The 23,701-nt window shown below is 45.4% G+C and overlaps 2 pseudogenes; one reads left to right on the plus strand and one right to left on the minus strand.

The window, feature by feature from the left end:
- Positions 1-1,181: 1,181 nt before the first annotated feature.
- Positions 1,182-1,300, plus strand: LOC120606396 (uncharacterized; annotated as a pseudogene).
- A 1,693-nt stretch (positions 1,301-2,993) lies between these two features.
- LOC120606393 (twinfilin-1-like) lies at positions 2,994-4,880 on the minus strand (annotated as a pseudogene).
- Positions 4,881-23,701: the final 18,821 nt, after the last annotated feature.

Below are 23,701 nucleotides of genomic sequence, written 5' to 3' on the forward strand. Positions count from 1 at the left end.
TTTTGACACCTTGGGATGAGAGAAAGAAAGGGACACGTTACTACTGAATGGAAATGGGAGTTCAGGTTCTCCATTAGGCCTCCAAGACACCTCCCTGGCTGAGAAGGGGAGGGATACTTCCTCCTGCTCCCCTGCTGGCCTCCATGACATGATGAGTAGAGGTCTCTTTTAGTGCTGTGGGGAATGAAGAATCTAGCTCCCTACCCAAAGGAGAGGTCAGATGACTGTGAGGGTGGAAGTATAAGCATTCCACTTAGCCTTTGCTGATTGGGAGCGGGTGAGGGTCACAGGTTTTCCTGTACTGTTTGGTTAGAATAGAGCAGTTATTTTCTGTTGGAACTTTTTAAAAAATCTGTTCCCATTGAGGTATCTTCCTTGCTGGCTTCTTCAGCTCTATGTCTGGGATATATGAGGCAAAAAGAAAACCCGGGGAACTCTCTATCATGTTGTTCCCTAGGTCCCCCAGTCCCTGGCTGATTTACTTCCTGTTTCCTCCTTTCAGAGTTTTTTTTTAATACTTGTTTTATATATGATGTCTAGGGGAGTTTATTGTGGTTAGTGACAGGAATAAGGAGAAGTCTGTCTACTCCGTCTCGTCCCAGCTGGCATTTATCTCTTTTAAACCTCACAGCAACCTTATAAAGCAGGCACTAGTGTTATCTCCATCCTACAGATGAGACAACTGAGGCCACACAATCACCAAGTGCTAGAGCCAGGCTAAAACCTCGGACTTCTAACTCCTGGTGCAGAGTGGATTCTATGGCACGAGACACATCTTTGTATGTTCTACATTTTTTAAGAGAAAAAAAATTATTACAATAAAAAATGCACTTATAAAATGTCCACAGAAGGCATGTAATTCTTCACTGCTATGTAAATTTATTTGGAATATTTTATTCACCTTCTATAGTTATGATGATGCCACCTAAAACATGCTGTAAATGATGAGTTGCAATCTATACCAAATGTGTCACTGATTTTCAATGATCATTGGTTTAATAATGATTATGTTAAAGGACTATAAATCACAACTATATTCTGGATGTTTATTTACTGCCATGTAGTGTAGTGGAATTTAAAGTATAGTTGCACATGGATGGTACAGAAATACATTCAGTACTAAATTATTTTATACCTTCATGACAGATTAACATTCTTCCTGATTAAAAATAACAGCTTCAGTCTATTGCCATGCCACCCTGAACAAGCCCGATCCCATCTAATCTTAGAAGCTAAGCAGGGTTGGGCCTGGTTAGTACTTGGATGGGAGACCATCCACGAAGACCAGGTGCTCTAGGCGTAAAAAAATGAAAAAAATAAGGGATTGTAAGCTGACAAGGTCCTTGCAATCCGTGAGGTCAACCAAGGGTTGCCTCACCTAATAAACAAACAAACCAACAAGGAAATAAATAAATATAACAGCTTCGGCTATGGTCTGTAATGCCACTCCAAGATTCTCCAAGCAGTAATTTGTGTGTATGTGTGTCTACATGTGCACCCATGTAACAACTTAAAGTATATATTTAGTAAACAAGTGCAACATTTTTCATGTTTAAATATTATACTTGGATTATTTGTAAAACCAATAAAACCTCACACAAATACTGTTAATTTCAGAGAAAAGATCCATCAACTCATAATTATTCTAATATGCTTTAGTTGAACACACATGAAATTTCTGAAAGATGCATATATTGTCTAAGATAATAAGGTATAAAATGAGTGTTTCATATTTTATACTATGAAATGTGCATTTCTGATATTTGTTTAATGCCGTATAAAGTTTAACTCAAGAAATTCTAAATCCTGGATTCCCCACAGTTCATTTAGAAAACACCTCCCAGTTCTGGCTCTCGCAGCAGGTTTAACAGATTAAACGTGATGAAGTGTTCTAGCTCCCTCTATTTCAAGTATCAAAGGAAAATGAGGCTCAAACATCTCTGTAGGTTGTAGCCGAAAATGCAAAGCTTTAGAAAACAGTCAAATGTGTTTTGAAATAAGATATAAATTGAAAAAAAAGATTCCTAAGTGTCTGTGTTAGGCTGGTGAATACTAGGACTTTAAAACAATTTTATTAAATCTGAATATTTGTTCAAAGATGATAAAGAACACAATTTGCCTATAAATATATGGTTTTGGAGAGGACTCAGTCTTGATGTTTAAAACTTTTTCAACATCGTTGACTTTGGTTTTGTTTGCTTTTGAATGATATTAATTTAAAATTCAACTGAACATAAATATTTGTCCTCATTTTATAATGAAATGACTTACTTTTGAAATAGAGTTTTTTTTTAAAGCACTAGAAAGAGACTTTACTAAAGCTGTTTAAATGTGTCTTTTAATGTCATCAGAAATCCTGCAGTACAGAAAGTATCTTGTACCCTCAAGGTTTCAGAGTGAGCTGTTCTTCTGAAATTGCAATGCCATTTAAAACACCAAAAAGTCAAATAGGAGACTACTGAAATAAAGCACTGTGTCTAAAAGTTATAAGCATGATCCCACAGTCTGAGTTAGCAACTTACCACCTCTTCTTAGGCACGCTAAGTTTTCAGCTTAGAAAATAATCTAAGTTGGTCCTTAACATATTTATTAAGTATTATGAATATATTAAGATTCTCTCCTCAAAGTTAAAAAATGATGTCTCACTAAAGAGTAATAAGTATATCTTGCTTTTAGACATTAGACTTTCTGGAATTGGCCCAACTGTATAAAACTTTTAAGAATTAGATGAAAGTGTGGAAACAACACTCTATGAAAACAGCGTGACATAATTAAACATCACTATGTTGAACCTTTTTCTAAAGTTAACTCATAATAGAAATTATGAGACTTCTATAACATTAATTTTAAAAACACACTAGAAAAAGTGCTATTTTTCAAAAAGTAGAATTTTTTCCCTACTATATATCAACATGGAATAATTTCAGTTCTCCTGTACTAAAAGCTGGACTTTTAAAAAAAACCCTAATATTGTAATACTGAATATAATGATATTAATCAGCAGCGGCTTCAGATTCAGCTGGACGCCTGATTAGTCTTGGAATTCCTCTTTCTCCTGCAGGACGTTTTGGTTTTCCAAACTTATGTGCATGCTGCTTGAAGAGTACTTCTACATAAAGAAAGGCTGCAGTCAGCTCATCCCCATTGTCTATCTCGATTTCTCATCCATTTATACTTGTCTTTCTACAATTTCTAGCAGAGGGCTCTTAGAGCTAGAATACAGCATCCATTCTCTTATAATGTGTGCATATCTGGGCATTGAATAAATCAAAACTATGGACTCTAAATAGTCTCCTTAATGGGAATATTTATATAGAAAGAAATAGTAACGTGTTGAATCCTTGGGAATCTTCTTCGGCACATCGTTTAGTTCTGTATTTGTTGTGTTGGTCGAAATCATGATTTCATTTTTGATATCTATTTCCAATTGCACATAGTTGAGCTCTTATGCAATTTTCCCAAAGCCTACAAAGCCTGTAAAGCTTATCGAGAAATAGGAAATGCTACTCCTTGCAGTGTTTGATGTTTAGTATCCACACCCTCATAAGTTTGTTCATCATTAATTTTAATTTTTTGCAATTCTTCCTCAACTGCAGTCAGTGGCGCAGATGATTGTGGCAGCAATTTTTTTTTTATATCCGTGCAATGATACATTGTCCTTTACTCTTCCAAATATGTCAGCTTTCATGTGGCCAGCTCCAAACTCCCTTTTCAGAATCGCCCTTTTTGCTGCATAGAACATTTTTTGACAAACATGAGACCATGCAATAAATATCCATTCGTATTCCTGGGCATTCTGAGAATCTAATCTGAATAATATGCAACACGGTCATTTGTCCTCCAACAAGGAAAACAAAGGAATCATAACCCCTATGCCAGGAATCTGAAGGCTGCCTGCATGATCCAATCACAAGTTTCTCATTTTCAATAGATATTTTCAGAGGTCTGTATCTTCCATTTCTTACCCAGATAAAGGTATGTTTAATATCTTCGCTTGCTGATAAGAAAAAGGGAAAGTTGGGCTAATGTCGGGAGAGGTGGAAGGCACTCCCCCTTCACCCAGGCCACCTCTGAAGGAAACCAATTTCCCTCACGCCTGTGAATTTTGGGTCATCTGCAACTGTGGTAGCAGCCTGGCCCAGGGCTAGAGGGACGCAGTCCAGGAGTTCCTGGGGACACGGGAGAGCATGGAGAGGGAGAGGTGCAGGGGCCCCGCTGGCCACACGAGACCAGACTCCCCACGCTCCTGGCCCATCACCTGCCGGCCGTCGGGCTTACCGGGCACCGCGGTGGTTATCTTGGTTGCTGGTTTGGGGGACTGTTCCATATTTTCTTGATAGGCGGCTAAAGTCTGGCAGAATATAGCAGGAGGACTTCAGCTTGTTACCAGGCTGCTGAGAGGAGAGGTGGTAAAGAACTGGTGAGCCTTGCTGTCAGAGAATGGGCCCAGGGCAGGCTGCGGGTGTGGAGTTTTAAATTAAGGGAGATTTTTACCAGACACAGCGGTTTCTGGTGCCAATTTGGAGTAGGCAATGACTCTGCTTTCCCATGCCCTCTGAGGGGAGGAAATGGAGACCTCTCTCATGCTTGCCTTTGTGGACAGTGTGGCTCCTCTCTCATGCTTGCCTTTGTGGACAGTGTGGCTCCTATCTGATGGCTTACCCATCTCTGTCCTTCCAGCTTGTGATCCAGAACCCTCTGCTGAGCATCAAGTTGAGAGTCAAGCCAAAGCCCTTACAGGATTTGCCAAGGACCTGATGTGTGGCACCATTCCTGGACCCTTCTCTTGCTCCTTGGGCACTGGTAGACATGGTAGGAAGTACTCAGGGCTCACCCATAACACTCACTGCCACTTTGAGTTCTTGGAAGCACTTGCCCATGTCTTATCTCATTAGAAACTCAACTTCTGTTAGTTACCCTTATTAGCCACAATTTACAGGTGAGGACACTGAGGTCCAGAAAGGTGAAGTGACTTGCTAAAAGTTTACAGCTCCTAAATGCTTGTGTACTTGGTTCCCCATGATTGAGAAGTCGTGTTGAGTGGGGGAGGATACTCTACCTGATCCAGCTGAGTCACCAGCATCTCGTTCAGTGCCTGGCACAGAAGCTAGGGAGAATTTTCTTTCTGTTTTCTTTCTACCCTGGCTCAATTTTGGATGAGGTTCAGTTGGGGGCTGGCACCACTAAGCAGTCCCAAATCCCACTCATATGCAGAAAGTCAGGCCTGGGGTGTGGGTAGAAGGAAAGTATTAGAGAGTAGCCCACTATAACCAGCCCATCTAACCTTGGAGCTTGTTGATACCTGGCTTTCCATTGCAGAGGGACCAGGGGATGGATGGCCCAAGGTTTGGTGTAAGCTAAAAGGGGCACAATGGCACAGCAGTGGGGTCCATGGACAATGAGAGGGGGCTCTTTTGTTACCTTCTCTCTAGTGTTTAGGAAATGTTTTCTGTGGATGGGTCCATATCAACACCCCCTTTTATACCCCGCCCGATGCCCTTTGAGCAGGACCAAGCTGGTGACTTCATGCTAATTACGAGGCTTCGATTACAGGGCTGAGCAGACATATCTCACGGTACATCTTTTTGGACCAAGCCGAGCTTATATATGTGCTGCTAAATAGAAATATTGCTCTCGGATAAGATTCATAATAAACTGCTGCTTGGTCTGATTTGGAGCTGCTCAGGAGACTGGAGGAAATGGATTCATGTGGCTCCTCCACAGTGAGGCTCTTGGTAACATCTAATAAACCCAGAAATTTATGAGGGACACGCACACACACACACACACACACACACGAAACAATTTTCTGATGCTATTTTTCTCTGTGGCCAGGCAGGAGGGGAGCTGTTTTGCAGCATTGTAGAATGGCTTTATAGCAAAGGGGCTCATGGTGGCTTTGGTATGGTGAGTGCTGCGGTGCTGAGAGAAGGGGCCGCCTTCGTTGAGTGGTCACTGAGGCTTGTCTTAAGTGCTATAGACCCTTGCAGGCTTTCTCTTGCCAACCAAAACCTGCTAACCTGGCCTGAAGCCCCATGGAGGACAAAGCCTTTGTTCTCTTCTTGTATTCCAGCTTCCGGGGCCAGGATTCTAGAAACAGGGCCCGGGGGATGCTGTGCTTGGAGGGCTGGCCAGGCTGGCAGGGCATCATGGGTGACAGACTATCCTCGTAGCCTTCTTATCTTGATGCTCTGAGCTTGCCACCTGACAGGTTGGGGTAAACTGACCTGACCTACAGACTTTTGGGTTCATAGAGCCCCTGATCCCGGGAGCCTGTGTGATGAGAAGGCTGGGGTTGAGGGCAGGGGCAGGGAGCTGGCTCTGTGATGACAGCAGGACCCTAGTGACCCATGTCTACTGTTTGTCTTTCCAATGAAGGCTCACAATATCCAGGGAGGGGCCTCCTCTGAGACACCATATGTGACCCAAATTCAGAACTGTTACTTTCTGAAACCTGAGACAGTTTTAGGTTTGGTGGCAAGGCGTCCTTAGAAGAAAGTCTTCTACTTATGAATCAAATCAACTTTATGTTTCTTAATTCTCCTCAGAGAACAATGAGGATTTCCACCTACCTATACCTGTAGAGGCTGGAGAGTTTACAATTCTTGATTGGACTTTGAATACATAACCCCTTGGCCTGTCATGTTCTGTTAATGCTCAGTTAAGTCATCATTCTCTGAGCACACACCACATGCCAGAGGCTGCAAGTAAATACAGGCTCTCCTTGAACCTTTACAACGAACCTACCACAGTGTATTAGTTTCCTATAACACATTACCACAAACTGGGCAGCTTTAAACAACTATATTCTTTCACAGTCTGGAAGCCAGAAGTCCAAAATCGGTATCACTGGGCTAAATCAAGGTGTTGGCAGGGTTACGCTCCCCCTAGAAGCTCCAGAAGAGAACCGTCCCTTGCCTTTTCTAGCTTCTGGTGGCTCCAAGCATTCCCTGGCTTGTGACCACATCAATTCTATTTCTGCCTCCAGGAACACATCACATTATCTTCTGTGTGTGTCAAATCTCCCTTGTGATTACATTTCTGGCCCATCCAGATAATCCAAGATCATCTCTCCATCTCAAGATCCTAAAATTAATTGCACTTTTGGGCTATATAAAAGAACGTTCACAGGTTCTGAGCAATTGGGCCAGATAACTTTGGGCAGCATTTTCCCACCTGCCACACAGGGCCTATTATTGCCTGTTCTCTAGGGGAATGAGGTGGGAAATGGCTTCCAGGCAGAGGCATGATGGAGCTGTGAGCACTTGGGCATTGCTGGGGTGGAGGGGTTCAGGTGGGGACAGAAGTGCAGGGAGAGGGTACCCTGCTCGGGAATGAGGATCCATGTCAGATTCCTCCCTGTGCCTCTCACCAAAGAGCCCTGCCCAGGGCGTGACCCAGAACCAGAGCTCAGACAGCCTTGGAGGGAGGCATGGAATGGAACATAGATTGGTGGATAAATGAAAGGATTGAGGGATATGTGGACAAATGAAAGACCAATGGGACCCACCAACATGCCTTGAGCCCCTCATCCTGTCTTTCTGCATTTTCCCATAATCAAGATCCTTGCATTTCTCCCTGGATCATGTTCTCTCCCCAAGCCAAGGTCACTCCTTCGCTGCATTCAATGTTTCTCCTTTGCTCTGCTTGTTGGTTCTGATTCAGAGCTGAAATGCCTTTGGAAGTACAATCAACAGTCTCTTCAGCTCCGCTCACCAGCCCCATGAGAATGGGACTCAGATGCCAACTGGGTAGCTGTCCTCCTCTCTCCATGCAGCCCCCCGACCAGCTTCATGGTCACTCCTGTCCCCTCCCCAGCAAGGCTTCTGTGCTTCTTCTGCAGAGAACTAGAGACCTGGTCGGGAGGCCTCGCTGAGTCACTCTTGAATTGCCTTCCAGCATGGCTGCTATCATGGCTGGAGCTGAATTCAGACTTTTCTTCCCCCAGAGGGCATGTCCCAGTCTCCACAGAGCCCTTACCGCCTCTATTGAAATCCAAGCTCAAAGTCAACACTGTTATTGGGAGAAAGTCATTCTCTCTTTCTCAGATGTTCCATTCTATTTAGACTTCTCCTCAACTTGGTCAGATGAGCAGTGGTAATTGGTCACTCCTGGTAGCAGAATTCAGTTCTGAAGTGATTTCTGGGTTTCGAGAGCCTCAAACTCCTAACAGCTGCATCCTTCAGCTTCACGTAAGTAACCTCTGCTGATCGGTTTCACCCCTTGTGTCTGAGCCTGAGACCCTGTGTGACTTTGGAAGGCAGAGCACGTTTCTGGAGCAGCCCCTCTATGAGTCTGTGCCTTATTTTTAAGCCGTGTCCACAGAGAGTAGCAATCTTGGGTGGTAGATGTAGTAGAAAGAACATGGGCTCTAGAGTCACACAGATAGGCGCCTGGCTTTCAACTGCCTCATGCTAGCTATGTGACTTGGGCAAGCCACGTTATCTCTCTGAGCCCCTATATTCCTCATCTGAAAATGGGGTGTAATGGTCCCTACCTTATAGGATTATTGTGAGAACTATATGAGTTAATGACTGTCATAGAATGCATGGCCCTCCTCTGTGGGAAGTGATGTGGACATGGCTAGAACTTGAACTCCAGTTCTTCTAAATGAGGGGGCAGTGAGGGTGAACCCTCATTTAGGTTCTCAGGCTCTCCAAGTTTTTCCTTCTAGTACCCTCTCCCTTTTACTCCATAATCTGGTAGGCACTTTCCCATGTCCCAGTCTCCCACCCTTGGTAATACATGTCAGATTCATCCATTCCTTTTGATGCAACTTGTTACTGCAGACTGTCAGTGTTTCAGCCATGTGATGTGCTATTGCTCGGCTTTAAAATGTGTCAGCTTAGGTCCCGGACCTACGATGTGAAGGGCCAACTGACATTCAGAACTTTAGGGTTTTCAAAACTTTCTCTGCAAGTCACTGCCCCTATCAAGCCCAGGCACGCACGTGCGCACACACGCACACACAGACGAAGCCTCTCCAAATGCTATAAAGAAAGTTCTGAGGCCTTCAGAGTGTTTGGACTTAGATTCTGTGACAGGTGCAGCTGGGTTCCAGCTGAGTTCCAGCTGAAGGGTACATTCCACTAGGTGAGGGCTAATGTGGACCACAGGGGGCTTTCGTCCTAATATACCAGGACATGGCTAAGTGTTGGTTATAAACAGGGAGTTACGGGTGTTTTCCACTGACTTTTGACAGCTAAGAACAGGTGAATCCTGTGAAAACATTTGAGTCAACATAAGAAGGCTGTAGAAATAACCTAGAAAGGCCCAAATGGTGACATGGCAAGCTGCAAAATGTCCCCCAAAAGATATCCAAGTCATGTTGTGATGCTATGAGTGTTACCTTATATGGTAAAAAAAAAAAAAAGGACTTTGTAGATAATAATGAGAATCATGAGATGAGAGATTACTCTGAATTATCCCAATGGTCCCTAAATACAGTCACAAATGTCCTTAGAAGAGGGAGGTAGAGGAAGATTTGCCACAGACACACGGAAGAGAAGGCAAAGTGAAGATAGTGGTAGGGATTAGAGTAATTAGGCCACAATCCAAGGACACCAGCAACCACCAGAAGCTGGAAGAGGCAAGGCACAGAATCTCCCCTAGAGCATCTGGAGGGAGTGTGACCTTGCTGACATGTGACCTTAATTTCAGCCCAGTGATACTGATTTTGGACTTCTAGTCTCTAGAACTGTGAGACAATGCATTTCTGTTGTTTTAAGCCCTCCAGTTAATGAGACTTTGTTATAGTAGCCACAGAAAACTAACACAGGGGGCTGATGTGAGTGTCCTTCTCTGGCAAAAGGAGGGAAGATCATGAGCCGGCCATGCTGAAAGGGTCTGGAACAATCATCTTGAGCTGTGTGATGATGGGAAACTGAGGCCCAGAGAAGAGAAGGGCCTCAGAAAGGGTCTACAGTGAGGTGGTGGCCAGCTGAGACCAACTTCGGTCTCTTGCTTCCTGGATGAATGGGGGTGTAAGCTGCCCGCTGCTTCTTCCCAAGAGATTTGGCTTTCCACCTTCTCTGCATCTTATCCTTTCCTCTTTCCAGGAATCTCGTTCTGCCTGTGGCTTCGCCACCATCAGTCTCTTTGCAGCCTTGGTCCTCCTGGGTCTCAGAGCCCCAAGCTCCTCTATGAGCCTGGTCCAGGCTCCAGCTTCTTGTAGGCAAGCCCTCTCCATCACTCAGTCTTGAGACTCTGCCTGACTCCAGGCTGCCCAGCTCCCCTGCTCAGGACTCCCTGCCCCCAGACAATTTGTCTTCCAGTGGCTGTTGCTTTCTCACAGGCAAACTCTCACTTGCCATAGAAACACAGTTAAATAACATAATCATTAACACCAAATATACAAAAGATGGCTCCTGTCTGTAGCTTCAAGGGGTGTGTGCTCCCTTTCCAGCCAGTGCTGGGGCCAGCCCCCTGCCCCATTTTGTTAGCTGTAGTCTTTCTAGTAGTGCCTAGCCCAAATACCAAGAGAGCAGACTGCAGGCTGGCTGGCTGGCTGGCTGGCACTCCCGCTGCCCCCTAACGTGCAGCCTACCATGTAGTGGGTTTTCAGCAGTGGCCACTGGGGACCCCGGGTCTGTCCCAGTCAGCATACTGCTTCAGCTGCACCCTGGGCTGGCTGCCTGTTCCCCAGAACTGCTCCCGCAGCCGCCACCAAACCAGCACTGTGCCAGCCAGCCTTTCTATATTTATCTCCAGGAAGATATGGAAAGGGTACTGCTGCTCATTTAAAAATAAATGCCTAAGAAAGATGCTGAGTATCCTGTTAAGGATCAGCATCCTCTCTTGCTGGATTTTAACGAGTAAATCTTTAGAAAAACAAAGCCCAGACTCTGAATTAAGAAGGTAATCGCCACCTCATCCTCATGCACAAACGAGTCTCACCAATCCACTCTGACCTCTTCAGATGAGGCTTCTTAATGTTCCAAAGACACACTGTCACCTGCCATTAAGTGTCCTGGAGGAGGCCCTCGCAAGTAAAAGAACATCTGTCAGGAGACCCACTCATTCATTGCTCCACAGAGGCGATGTTGGTCTCCTGAGGTGTTGCTTTCTGCCTTTTAAAGCACTAAAATATGATTAACCCTCATGCTCAACTTGGCCTTGAAAATGACTCTCGAGATGGCAGAACCATTTATCTTTTGGTATCTCTGCTGCCAATGTGTGCTTCCTTGTGGGGAGTGCCAATCTTCTTCTGGGTACCTCCACAGCACTTGTCACCTCTGAGGACTCATGGTACAACTCTGGGCCTTAGGCCCTCTGAAGAGCTGAGGACATCCCTCCCAATCCCATGCTCATCTCAGATGCTATAGGCATTTCTTCACTTGTGGCCTCATCACTCCTACCTTTGCCTCCACCTTCACATGGCTGTCTTCCCTAGCGTGTCTGTTCTATAAGGATGTATGTAATTACATTTATGGCCTACCCAGATGATCCAAGATAACCTCTTCATCTCAAAATCCTTAACTAAATCACATTTTTTGCCATATAAGACAGTATTTACAAGTGTTTTGTGGGCCACTGTTCAACCCACTATATACCTCTAGGATTCCCCAGTAACCCAGCCCCTGGCCATCATTCTGGGAAAGCCTTGATTCCACCTTCCATGTTCACAGCTTCCAGAATGGGCCCACCAGCTCCCCACAGCACATGAAGTTATATGACTCTTCGAATATGGATGGCATTGAACTTGGCCTACAGGAGGTTGTCTCATGCAGGATTTCTCATCTTGTTATGCATACAAGGAAGAAAAACTCCGTGGTCTTGTCTTTCCCTCCCCTTCCAAGCCAACTACTCTGAAGCCTCACTCATAGTCCTCCCCCGGGAGCAGTGGAAGACCCTCCTGTCAGACTTCTTGGTCCCACTCCACCAACAACAGACTAAGGAACATGTAGCTTATTCCTTTTCTCTAAGAGTCTCCAAGGGTCTTCCTTGTAAAAAGTGGTCCTTCCCAACTTTTTATACATGGCAGATCCCCTAGAAAGGTATCGGAGCTGTCCAGCAGATGAGGATCCTTAGAACCTGGAGGACTGGCCTGACCGATCAAATGGCACTGGATGGAAAGGCCTTTTGGGTGAACCAGTTGGCCATTGACTCTGCCTGTGGTCACTCTGGACAGCCAGTGGGAAAGCGCTGGGTGAAGGATGAAGTCCAGAATCCTTGCAGGGGAACAGAAGGCCCTGTGAAAGTTAGCCCTGCTTGCCTCTGCTAACCTTGATTCATCAACACCCCGATCTTCTACCTAGAAAGACTGGCAGTTTAAAGTCTTTTAGATAATGTCATGCTTGCCCTACCTCTGACCTTTTGTCCCTGTTGTCCTCTCACATGGATGTCACCTGCTCTGCCAAGTCAAACCTTCCCCCAGTCTTTCTGGGAGCTGCCTTGTCCAGGAAGCCTTTCCTGATTGCTTTAGAACCTGTTTTAATTCATTTTGATCCTTTAACAAATTACTCTTGCATGATTATTTAGTTATCATGTGCTGTGTGTGTTTGTGTGTGTTTATCTGTGTTGCTTCTCCTGCAGACTTAGAGCACAGAGACCAAGCCTTACTCCTCACTACACCCACCTCCAGCCAGCTTGGGGTCTGGATTGCAGCAGGTATTCAATAAGTGTTGGCAAAATGGACTTGACTGAGCGATAGAGTGACCTTTCTCAAATCTAATTATGCCCAAATTAGATGCTGCATCTCTCTTGGAATGATGATAGGCTTGTGGTCAGCCCTTGCCTGTCTCCCAGCCCCTGCTTCCTTCCTCTCCCCACTTCTAGGGCTCCAAAGGAAGGCTGGGTAGAGCTTAGCTATGGAGGAAGAGTAGCATCTTCACATACAATGTCATTGCCAGCAGAGGGACCATCTTTAGCAAAGGCCTAGAGGCATGATGGAGCAGAAGTGCCCATAGAGTCTTGGGTGGTTGAGGGTGGCTGCCTGTTCCTGGTGGAGGAAAAATGGGAGAGGAGGCTGAAGAAGCAAATTGAACCTTGCTGGCCACCATTAGGAGCTTTGACCTGATCCTGAGGGCAAAGGGAAGTCATGGAAGGGTTAATAGCAGGAGCATGCCAGGGTCAGGCTCAAGTGTTTAGACACTGACTGTAGTTACAAGATGGGAAGCACATTGGAAGGAGTAAGTGTGGGAATAGTAACGAGTAGGAAACTGTGGCCATTGTCTGAGCAAATAGTGGTAAAGACCTGACCAGGAACCATGGCGTGGAGATGGAGCCAAGGGACTAGCTGAAGGTCTTCCGACTGCCTCGCATGGTTGTGTCTGAGTCATTGCTGCCCCAGAGCAGTTGTATCGTGAGCTCAGAAGCCGGAGAGCTGGAGCTCGTTCTCATGGAAGGTCCTCCTTAAGAGAGAGTGGAGGTTCAGGGCTCCATGTTATACCTGGGTTAGCACTTTGCTTAGAGACCTTGTTTCTCTGGGATTTCTAACTTTTACACGAAGTGTGGTTCGAAGGGGCTTGACTTAAAACACTTTGGTTTGGCTGCAAACACCTTTTGAAAACAAACTCTGTAAAATCATTTCTGAATTCCACATGTTTATCTGCATTAAAGTCTGCACAAAGGAGTATCTCTAACTTTTTTAAATAAGAAAGCTTTGATTAAAAAAAAATACTGGTTCATTCATAAGGTGTCCTTGTTTCCTTTGAGAGTTTAGATCCTGGGATTTTTAAACTGTTTTGGACTCCATTTGGTCAGAACAAAGCAACCAGTCCCACCTGGGCACGTGTACGATATTCCCCAGAGAGGTGCAGCCAGTGGTCAGAGGATGGGTGTCAAGCACGCCCAGCACTGCTTGTTAGCCAGTCTGTACCAGGTCAGGGTCAGGGCCAAAGAGCTCGTGACTTTTTGTAGACATCAAGGTCATCATTTTGGAGAATATCAGAGCTAGAACCAGCCTAGGAGATAATCCAGACCAGGCCCCTAACGGTACTACCACGGGCACATTCAGGCCCAGAGATGGTGTGGACTTGACCACAGTTATGGTGTAAGCCAGTGACCTGGAAACCAGCCTCCTCCTCCCAGCTCCAGGGCTAGCTCTGCATCCTTGCTAGCCCATGTCTCATCCTCTGAGGGACTTATCTGCTTGGTATGAAGGCACTGATGAACTCCTTGCCCCCTTCCTCCAGAAAATTTTCGAGAACAATCAAGATCCAAAGCAAATGGTCCATGTCTGCCTCAGCTCAAGACTTGCCTTGTTGTGATGGCTGAAATCTAAGGTTCTGACCAGAGCTGGGACTAGGGTGAGGTTGGTGAGGTGTATAGGGCGCAAAATTTCTAGAGGCACCCACTCTTACGTGCAGATCCTGCACTCGTATGACCCTGAGGTGAGGCCTCCTTAGGTGTCTCACTGTCCTCACCTGAGTTCCCATCACAGACCCAAGTCCCAGTGGCTTCCAGGTTGGTCCTGAGGGTTTTTCCATCAGACCTGGGGCCTCCTGGTTACTCTGAGTGCTTGGCTTTTTGCAAGAGCCAAGCACTGGGAGTTGACAAAACATATTGACATCCATGATCTCATGAAGTCCTACTGCCTTTTTATAATGGAATTAAGGCAAGAATCTTAGCAACTTGTCCCAGACAGGGCAGCAGAGGGTAAGCAGCTTATCCAAGGCCACACAGCCTGCAGGTGCAGAGCTGTGAATTGAACCTAACTTCCACTCTTCCCTATTTATTCACCCCCTACACCTCTCTTTGCCCGAACTACTGTTTGCTCACATCGCCCACAGCCGCCAGACAAAGGCTCTTGAGCTCAAGGCCTAAATTCAGACTTAGGCCACTATTCTTCCTGCCCTGTAGGACCCACACCAGCACTAGATATTTTTAGGCAAACAAATAAGGTTATAAGGCTGAAATAATTGCCCTCATTTTGAATTGCAGAGTCTTCAGATAATCTTGTGTGGCCCCAAGGAGGCTCCTGCCTGTTTCTGCCGATTGGGATGGAACAAGCCCAGGTAATTGCCTCTTCTGTGTAAAAACCAATTTGTCCAGGGAAATGAGCACAGTTGATGTAATCAATTAAAACACTAAAAGCAATGCAGAATATACAGGAAATGGAAAAGAAATTGGAGCCCTCTGCCCCGCCTCATTTTCCCGATGCCTGAGTCCTGCCTGAACAGCTGACAATTTCTTTCCTCTTTGGCCTCGACTTGAATTTGTGTAAAGGAGGCTGAGCTGACAGGGTTCCTGCGGGCACAGAGCCCCAGCTCCCCAGCCAGTCCAGGCTCCTTTGCCGGGCAGCCCTGGACGAGGAGACTCAAGGAATGTGAGGCATCTCCTATGCTTGGCCCTGGGCTGGGCATGGAATCACACGGCGTGGGAGCCATGAGCCACAGAGCCACCAGGGCCTCTTCTCAGTTGGGCCTTCAGGGCAGGAGTGGATGTTTATGAGGAGCTGGGGACCAAAACCCAAGAGGAGCACTACCACCGGGTAGCCATGCCACTAGTGAAACCTACGGGGTCTGGGCTGCTCTTGAGCACTGTCTGGCCTTTGGGTCCCTATTTGCTAGCCTTGTGCCTTCTTGGGCTGTGACCCTGGCTCCTGGGGCAGAAGGAAGCAGAGTGTGTATCCTCAACTTACCTCTTAGCTTCTTGAGGTCACGAAGCCAGTGGGATTTCTAGCTGGGGTCTCATCTCAGAGAGCATGTTCTGTCACTCCACTCCACCTCAGATTTGGGGATTCAGGGCCCACGATGCCCAAGAGGCAGAAATGGTAAAAGTATTCCACTCCCATTTGACCTTGGCAGTGACGTGGCTCTGCTGTGGCTCACCTTTGAAGGAGTGTGGGGCAGACAGACCACACAAACCCCGCACGCTTTGGAGTCCCTTCTACCTGCTGACGGAACAGGTCTTCTCAATGACTAAGACCTTTAGGTTCCAGACAAGGATGGTACATGGGTTTCTGCTTGTGTTCCAACGCTGACAGACTGAAGCGGCTGAGTCCAGGTGCAGTGAAATGAACACTGTGATTGATTAGCAATCTCTGCCAGGCCAGCAGGAAGAGGGTGATGGCATGTGTTTAGGGGTCTTGCTACCCTGGTCAGAGGTGTTCACAGGGACATGCATGGCATGTCAAGGAGAGAAAGGAAGGGCTGGTACATGTTTAGCTTAAAAATCTCATTGGCTTTTTCAAGCCAAATCACCTTGGCCCCCACTACCATTCTCAAGCGATATTCTTTCTGTCATGGAAGCGAGTGGGAGACAGCTGTTTACTGGCAATCCTCACTTCCAAAAATGCCAGATGGGTCCGTGTTTTCATTGCTATGGTAGCAGTGGCTCTGGGCCCCAAAGGCACAGTGACCCAGGCAAGAGGGCTGGCATTCTTCTTCAGGGAAGAAAACTGAGTTACCACAATAAGATGTGTCTTCCTGTATCCCCTTGTGGCCTCTGTCTTCCATAGCAACTGAGGTCAAATTTATTTCTTAGATTTGAAAAAAGATCAATATCCATTGAGAGAAACCATTGTTCTTCCTGGTTGAAAGCCTCTAAGTGGCTGCCACTGTTGGTCCCTAGCAGATTCTGCTGTGATCAGTCAGGTTTATGACCTAGAAGGTCCCACAAGCCCTGGACAACTTTAACTGATCACGCTGGCCCGAATGAGTTGCATTCAACCAAGAGGGATTCGTCCGTGGTAAGCCTGGAGGAGGGGTTCCCTGTGGAGGCAGGAGCAGTTGTGGAGACCAAAAGGTAAAAATTTGTCCCTCACTAACCAAACTCTTCGCCTCAAGAGTTTCTTGAGGATTGCTGGTTAAACTCAGTGGATTGAACACCCACATTTACCTCTGCTCCCTCCCCCAAAACACAGTTTATAGGAAAGAAATAAAGAAGGGATTATACCTATAGGGACAAAAAAAAAAAAGGCGGGGAAAGGAGGCAACTACAAGAGAGAGCTGCATCTGGAAAGTGAATGGATGAGCGGTAGGTGAATTTACAGAGTGAAGAGAGTGGAAACTTAAACCCGTGAGTATGTGTCAGCCAGGAGGAAGCAAAGCAAAGCAGAAGACAAAAACTTGGAAGACTCAGCAATTGGAGGAACCAGGGTATTCTTAAAAGCAGGTGTGAGATAGGGCGGAGGCCAAGAGGACTGATTCGGAATGTGTATCAAGCGTAGTTAGACCTCTAATCTCCCCGAGCCAGGGCGCAACCACCCTGACAGAAGACAGGGGGTCGACTTGACGGAGAGGTGCCCAGTTGAGCACATGGATGAAGTCATTTTTTCAACACAGAGATAAGAACACATAGCTGATGGTGCGAAGACTCTCAACCTTCTCTCCTGCTTGGACTCCAGAATGCCGACAGCCAGGTTTATACACCCTTAGGCAAAAGATGGGAAGACAGCTCTGTGGGGGAACTGGCCAGCCAACTAATGGAAACGTCAAATCCGAATTTAAGTAAAAATAGTGATGTGGTTATACTGAGAGTTTGGAGTAGGGAAAAGGTAGAGTACATGGGGATGATCTGAGAGAGAAAAATCCTATTTTCCATAGCAGGATGTCAAATAACTTTCTAGAATGGTAAAATCATGAACCTTCCATTTAAATGTGTTCCATAGAAATATGGAAGTGCATACTAGAAGCCGAAGAGTTACAGAGTTGGAAGTGGCTGCCCCTATGGAGTAGGAATTGGGGATGAGGAGGGGTGGGGCAAGGGGTGCCACTTTTTGTATCAGCCGGGTGATGTATTTGACTTTTTAAACTATTTACAAGTATTACTTTGATAAAAAAAAAAAATTTTAAGTCAGTAGTCTTTCTAAGAGTCACTTGTGCCAGATGATCAATTCAAGGGCATAGAATTAGACTGTACTTGAATGGTACGAGATGGTAAAGTAACAAGACAGCTTATATGAGTACTGGACAGGCATTCGTTCTGTGCCAAGCAGTTTCCTTTCCACGCTATTGAGTTACCCAATCCCCTTGTGTTCCTGTTACAGAGAAGTAATCTGTGGCCCAGAGAGCAGAAGAGGTTTGTTCATAGTCTCTTCGTGAGAATAGCAAGGTCAGGGCCGAATCTGTTTCGCTGCCTTTCTAGCCTTTGCTTTCAACCTACCTCTTCTATAACCACAGCCCCGACACCAGCTTTCAGCACTCAAGAAGGAAACCATAGCCCACACAGGGAGCTCCATACCCATTGCTCTGAGGTGGATCTTACTAATCTGCCCATTTCACGGATATGGCCACTGAGGCACAAAGGAGTTCTGTAAGGGTTAAAAAAGGGGTAAAAGTGGGCTAAGCATTCATGGATAAGATTTATAGAAGAGACAACAAATGAGATAATTTTTTAATTAAACTTTTTATTTTGAGATAATTGCAGATTTACATGCAATTGGGTAAAGGGTGCAGAGAAATCCTCTATTCCCTTTACCCAATTTGCCATCATGCGACATTTTGTAAAACGGTAATGCAATTTCACCACCAGGATATTGACACTGATACAATCAAGACACTGAACAGTTCCATCGCCAGGAGGAGCCTCTCGTTGCCATATTACAGACACACCTATTTCCCCTTCCTCCCTCACCCTATCCTTTATCCCTTGCAAGCACTAATCTGTTCTTCATTTCTAGAATTTTGTCATCTCAAGAATATTACATAAATGAAATCATGCAGCAAGTAACATTTAAGCGTTGCCTTTTTCACACAGCATAATTCTCTGCAAATCCATCCAGGTTGCATCAATTTCCTTCCTTTTTATTATGAGGTAGTATTCCTGAGGTGTATGTACCAGTTTGTATCCATTCATCTACTGACCAGCTATGTGAGTCATTTAGCCCTCCACTACTCTGTGGATCTAGATAATAGAGTTCACTGCATAGGATTGTTACAAGGATTAAATGAGTTATTATTTGGAAAAGTTTTGGAACCCACTAAGTGCTATATAGTGTTAGTTGAGTAAAATACAAATAAATAGGTTGAGGATTCTACCTTACGTTTGTAGAAGCAGCAAAAAATACTTGCTTTCCTGATCAACAGACAGATCCCCCAAGTTTGTTCTGAAAATCAGAAAGCTGTATAAATCCTTTTGCAGGAGCTGTGTTTTCTGTTTAGGGCAAATGCAGGTCCCTGGTTTTCAGCCTTCCTTTGGTTTAGAAGTGGAAACACCATTACCAGCAATTTTACTGCCTCCTAAGCAGAGTGCCTCTCCATCCTCTTGCACCCAAAGCTACTTCTAAGAGTGTGCAGCACTGAAAGCCCTCTGCTACTAGGGCTGAAATTTCAAACATTAGTCAAAACTTCGACCTCATTAATATCAGGCGTTACCAAATGCCCAAAGCAAACGCTTACCTCAAGGGAAGCGGGGCAGACTCATTGCTGAGCTATGCTGCCTCCCTGCCTTTGGGGCCTAAATTCCATCTTATCAAGATGCCGGAGGTGAAAATCTTGGCTAACTTGGATCCATGGTGCGAACTGAATTGAATGCAAGAATCGTTCAATGTAACACCTGCAAATTCCAAGCCAATGTGACAATGAGCAAATCCCTAGGGAAGTCCAAGCAGCCCAGGTGGTCCCAGGAGGGTGGTACTTAAACCTATTCACACCAAGCAAGGACTAGGGGGTCAGCTTGTGGAGACCCCTATGCCTGCTCCTGCCCCAGCCTCTCCCTCGGTTTCGAATTTAAACTGGAAGTTGACAAACTGAGTTGCACAGGAGAAAAACTGGGGCCAAATCTGGGTCAGAAGGGTTTGTAGCACAAATTACATTTCTCCGCTAATTGTAATCTGTTAATTACATTTGAAAAGGAGGTAGAACAAGGAGAGGCTCCCCACCCCCAACATTCCAAGGAAATCCAATCCTCTGTGTGTGCACTGGTTCAGCAAGGCATACACGATTTCAAGACGCAAAAACACGCACTGAAACGCGTCTCTATATTTAGAGATAATGGAGTTTTTCTTTCGTAAGGCTTGATATAAACTTTGATTACATAGCATTTCTTTAATTTGTTGCTATTCAAGAAAACCCTGGGAACACCAGGGCTTGCAATGCCTAGCTTTTTTCATTTGCATTTTTCATTTGCATATTTTAATTTCTCTGACTACAGCTCTACACCTTCATGGGCTGTCCCTATGGGAGGGAAGAGAATACTTTTCAGGATAAGTAATACCTTTGGGGGGGGCAGTCGATTTTAGTAATTCAAGGTACTGCAGAAAACATGTGAGTCTTGAGGAGCTTAAAGATGGCCTGCCACCATGCCAGGCTGCCCAAGCTATGCCCAGCTAAAGAACGGGGATCCTGTTGACAGACCCCCAGATAGCCTTCAACTTCATCCACTTGTATAGTTTCTAATGGTGCGCAAGTCATCACAGAGGCTTCAGCTGACCAGACCTGGAAGGACAGGAAGGCCCTGAAAACTATCTCACTATCCCACCATGGGACATAGATAGGACCACCGAGCCAGCACCAGGCCAGAACCCAGGGCTCCCTGGCTGCTAATCCTTAAATCTTCTCAGCATGTTGCTTCTATCTCTGGGAAAGAACCAGAGCCTAGGATCTATGCTGCAGCTCAGGAAGACCTATTCATGGCTTCCTACTTTAGGGTGTGAAACAAACAAAATAAATCTCAAATGTACACAAACAGAAAATGAAAAGAGTCTGAATTCCTTCTCCCAATGTAACTCTGCGTACCAATATGCAAAGTTTGTGGGGCAAACTTTAGCCTTTTCTAGAATATCTTCTCTATAGAAACACAGGGATTTTTTTTTTTAATAGGATGATTATGTTTTAGCTATACGCTCACAATGAGGAGCCTGGTTTTTAATCCAGCATTTATCTGGATTTCTGATTTACCACCTAGAGTCCTATTTCCTTAAGGGTCTCTAGGTCTCCTGAGAGAAACTTCAAGACTGGCATTTTGGGTTCCTGTTACACTAGTATTTAGAAGTTTTGAGAACATGGCTGAGGGTTGGGAGGGTTAAGCAGGGTGGGTAGAAATCCTCCCTCAGGTAGGAGAGAGCTGAGGGCCCTGTGCATGGTCTTGGAAGCTAGCAAGGGGGCCCAAGAGGATGTCACCCGGATGCTCTTTTCTCCAAACCCTGGGGCGCTCACTCCAAATTTATTCACTCAAGCAATATTTACTGAGCACTGCTCTATGTGCCAGGTTGTATGTCAGGTCGTGGGATCCAAAAGTGGCCAAGACACCTGTTGTCCCTGCTGCATGGAGCTGACAGCCTAGTAGTGGGGACCAATAAGTTGACAAACAACTATAATAAACCGAAGAAATCAGGCTTTGTTACAGGGTGTTGGCTGTAACCACAAAGGGGCCAAACTCCCAAAGACTGACTTCAGAACCAAGTAAATGTTTTACAAACTTAAATACAAATTTATAAGCATGAAAAAAAGCAATCCTTAAATAAGTAAAAAGAAAAACAAGAAACAAAAATCAAAAGTAACATGAAACTGAGTAGAAGAACTAGTCCAAGTGACTTTTAAAACAGTCATTTGACTGAGCACTCCTAACTGCATTTATCCTGAGGGCAAAAAGAAATGCAAAAACAATTTCTTAAACCGTTTTTCAGAAATCATATTGTTATTGTTGGGGGTAACGTTAGTTTTGTTATTCTGAGGTTGTCATGCACGTGTTCGGGGGTAAATCAACCAAGTGTGCTGGTTTCACTGGATGGAAGAGGTTAAATAAAAACCATGTAGTCCTGAAATTGAATTGGAAGTGGTAGAATGAATTCATAACTATTTTACCTGAAAAATGTCTTTGAAAAGGCCTAGAAACAAATGGCAAAACTGCTGGCAATGATACCTCTAACACTTATATCTCGATTTCTAAATACTATTTTCTACTAAAATGAGCCAGAGCTCCTGGAAGAAATGGCAAAGAAGCTGCCAAGCACTAGTAAGGCCACGGCTAAAGGGTCCAGGCATCAATCTGCATAAGCTGGCCACTAGCCAAAGACAGGATAATTTGAGCCTCAACAAGTAGCACATCAAATATCTTTAAATCTATGAGATCTTACTGATATCAAAAAGATTTTTAAAGAGACATTGGTCCCATCGGTTCTCATCTTTGGAGGACACTAGAGGATCAACTCCTTATTTTGAAAACTGGGAACTAAAGGGAGAGAATGAAGCGTTTCACTTGCCTTTCCTATAGAAGCTATACTTCAAGATAACCAAAGACTTGGTGAGATGAAGTTCTTTGTATGAAAGTCTTCCAGCTAATAAATGAAGAAAGAAGGGAAGAAGTAAAATATCACCATTTGGCAACCCCCAATGAAATGATGGACACTGATACAATACACTGGTCTTATTCCTATTTCTCCACTTTTACCTGTATTCCTCTGTGAGGGTGTGTGTGTGTGTGTGTGTGTGTGTGTGTGTGTGTGTGTGTGTGTTTTAGTTCTATACAATTCAAATTTATCACAAGTGTGGATGGATGTTTCCACCACCACAGTCAAGACACTGACTGATTCTATCACAAGGATTCCTCCTATCAGCATTCCCACATCCGCCAGCCACCACTCCTCCCTCCTCCCCCGCCACTGTCCTCAACCTCTGCCAACTACCAATCTGTCCCCCATTTCCAAAATGTTATCATTTCAAAAATGTTGTATAAATGGAATCATACAGTATGTAACCCTTCGAGATTGACCTTTTTACTCAGCATCATTTTCCAGCGATGCAATCACATTGCATCAATGGCTCGTTTCTTTTTCTTGCCGAGTAGTATTCCATGATATGGATAGCTGTGCCACAGCTTGTTTAAGCATTCCCATCGAAGGCTTTCTGGTCTGATTCCAGTTCTGGCTATTATAAATAAAGCTGCTATGACCGTTCATGAACGTAGGTTTTCATTCCTCTAGGATGAATGCTCAGGAGAGCAACTGTTCAGTCATGCGGTATTTCTGTATGGTTTCTAAAAAAGTCTTTATCACTTAAAGCTGCATATCGAATCTAGTCTTCGGACTCCCAGTCTAGTGCTCTTTCCCCCGTCTGCTGCCTCTCAGCCCACAGCAGGCAAACAGAATATGCGCGAGTCTGCCTGACGCTTAAAGGGGTGGGGGTGGGGTAGCTCTTTGGCCACAAGAACTCACAGGAAGCTGCCTGTGCCATCCAGCATATCAACTGGCTTTGCAAGGACCCGGCCCAGATGTGTCAGGCCTATGGACACAGGCCTCCTTTATGAGGCTTGCTCAATGGTCGTCTGTGAGCCCGGGGGTTGCCCAGCCACCTCCTGGCCAGGGGCATGCTGGGTAACTGCCAAACCAATGACAGAGTTCACACTCTCCGGCCTTTGCTTCCCCTTCATGTTGACTGGAAAGTCTCCATCTTCCATAACGTAAGTGGGGACATTGAAAGCACAGTTGCTGCCTGGCAGGACTCAGGCCACTCTTCATTGTATGCAAGCCGTGAGCATTGGGTACTTGTTCTGCAAAGATTTCCTGAGAAGCCACTAGGTGACCAGGAGCTCACCAGCTCGAAGCAGGGCTGAGGGAAGCCGGAGGATCCATAAGCACAACTTGGTTGACTTCAGAGACTCAGGGAAGCTACAGACTCTTACCAGATGTTGGGGGAGGGGAGCACAGCTGGCAGGATTCGAGTATGCGCAGAGCATAGTGGGAGTGGAGAAAGCAATCTGGGGCAAGAAACAGCCCAAGTAAAGGCCTGGAGAGCTAAATCGTGGCAGAAGGAGGAGCTGCTTCTGTCCAGAGGGGAGAGTAGGTGTGAGAGAAGGGGTGTGGTGACAGACAGAGGGA

The sequence above is a fragment of the Pteropus medius genome, unplaced genomic scaffold, assembly GCF_902729225.1.
Source record: "Pteropus medius unplaced genomic scaffold, Ma_sr-lr_union100, whole genome shotgun sequence".
NCBI classification, from domain to species: domain Eukaryota; kingdom Metazoa; phylum Chordata; class Mammalia; order Chiroptera; family Pteropodidae; genus Pteropus; species Pteropus medius.